Below are 2,097 nucleotides of genomic sequence, written 5' to 3'. Positions count from 1 at the left end.
TTCTCAGACTGTGGTGACCCAGGAGCCGTCATTGTCAGTATCTGCAGGAGGAACAGTCACACTCACCTGTGGCCTTAGCTCTGGGTCAGTCTCTACTGGTAACTACCCTGGCTGGTTCCAGCAGACCCCAGGCAAGCCTCCCCGCAAGCTCATCTATAGCACAAACAACCGCCCCTCTGGGGTCCCTGACCGCTTCTCTGGCTCCATCTCTGGGAACAAGGCCGCCCTCACCATTTTGGGGGCCCAGCCCGAGGATGAGGCTGACTATTACTGTGTTCTGTACACGGGTAGTAGTACTGATACTTACACGGTGATGTAAACCCACAGGGAAGTGCAACCAAAACCTGCTCATGGGCTCAGACTGGCTCAGCCTGAGATGCAGAAGGAAAGAGCAAGGGTGGAAATGGCTGTTTCTTCCTGCCTCTCTCTAAAAATCAGTAGAACAAATACCCTCAAGTAAGGATTAGAAACAACAACCAAATTACAAGGAAGACTGCCCATGACCCAGTGACTCCACATCTGGGTGTATTTCCCAAGAACCGGAAGCACTGATTGGAAGGAGTACATGCACCCCATGCTCCCTGCAGCCTTCATTACAATGGCCGAGCTATGGGAGCGACTCAGTGCCCGTCAGGAGAAAGGTGGATGGAAAGTGCTGGTACCTCTATGTAGTGGAACATTACCCGGTTATAGAAAAACAACAATGAAAGCCTATGACACCATGGGTGGACCTAGAGGGTATTATGCAAAGTAAAGTAAGTCAGACAGAGAAGAACAAACACCAGATCATTTCACCCACATGTGGAACCTAAATAACAAAAGAAATGAATGAAGAAAATGTAATCAAACTCATAGATTCAGAGAACAGAGTGATGGCTGCCAGAGGAAAGGGGGGATGGAGGAGTGAGTGAAGATGTTGAAGGGAGTAAGAGGTATAAATTGGTGGTTGTTATAAAACAGTCGCCGGCATATAAATATAGCATAGAGAATACACTGACTAACATTGTAGGAACTGCCTATGTTTCCATGTGGGTTTGGAAATATCAAGGGGTCACTTTGTAAAGCATATGATTATCTATCCACCATGTTATACCCATGAAACAAACACAAAGGACCATTGACTGTCACTGTCATTCAGAACTAAAATTCAATAAGCAGCAAAGCGGAAGTGTAGCTTCTGTGACCTGGGAGCCCAGGCAGCCTCTGCCACACCCTGCCCGCGCCCCCCTCTTGGCCTCGGGGATGTGGTGTGTTCTCTGGATCCCGACCCCTCAGGGAGCTGGGTATTGTTTTCCCTGGAAATTAATTACACGATGAGGAGCGTGTGGTCTCCAGGCTCTGGGACCCTCCCCAGGAAGGACACGGCTCTCAGAGGAGGCCCCCGTCCTCCAGTTTATCCCGTGGCCTCTCCTTCTTTCCTCTGCACTTGTTCTTGTTGTTGGGATGATATGTGATTGATGTTAACTGATGTGGGCCTGGACCTTAGAACCCAACTCCCATGGCATCCATGGGGCTCCTCACAAATATCCTTGATGAGGCCAATGGAGACGGGAGAACCGGAAATGAGGACTTCTAACTCCCATGAGGGAGTAAAGTTCTAAAAGGGGTAGCCTTTCATTCATAATAGTATTCAATATATAACAACCCTTGTGGTGAAAAAACATTACAACACTAGGCAAACGCATTTTAAACACCTCAAGAACGAAAAGAAGGTACTGTCAGTGTAACGTTCAAGGATAAAGGAGAAGCTACAGGACTAATCTGGAACACAGACATGTCTCCCTTCATGTCATTATAGTCGCCAGGCAAAGGAAGAGGCAAAAAGCCAAGACATGCCCTCGGGGGCCCGGAATGTCACAACCAATACAGAGACAACAACAACAACAAAAACCAAGAATTTCACCCAAAGGATCACCCAGTGGAATCACGACCAGGTAGGAACTGACGGGCTTTGTGGGGAACCTTAAGCCTCAAACTTTGCTCCAAATGCTCATGCACCAGAAATTAACCCAGCGGACAGGCAGACAGAGGGAAAACCAACAAGCAGGTTCCTTAAGGTCTGGGAACGTAGCGTGTCATTTACTTTTGTGCAGGTCC

At 48.2% G+C, this 2,097-nt stretch overlaps 1 gene segment (V, D, J or C); it reads left to right on the top strand.

Annotated features, from left to right (window-relative positions):
• LOC102248176 overlaps nt 1-2,097 on the top strand; it is a 4,507-nt gene that overhangs the window by 224 nt on the left and 2,186 nt on the right.

Source organism: Myotis brandtii, unplaced genomic scaffold (assembly GCF_000412655.1).
Source record: "Myotis brandtii unplaced genomic scaffold, ASM41265v1 scaffold10870, whole genome shotgun sequence".
Lineage (NCBI taxonomy): Eukaryota > Metazoa > Chordata > Mammalia > Chiroptera > Vespertilionidae > Myotis > Myotis brandtii.
This window is presented reverse-complemented; position numbering and strand designations above follow the sequence as displayed.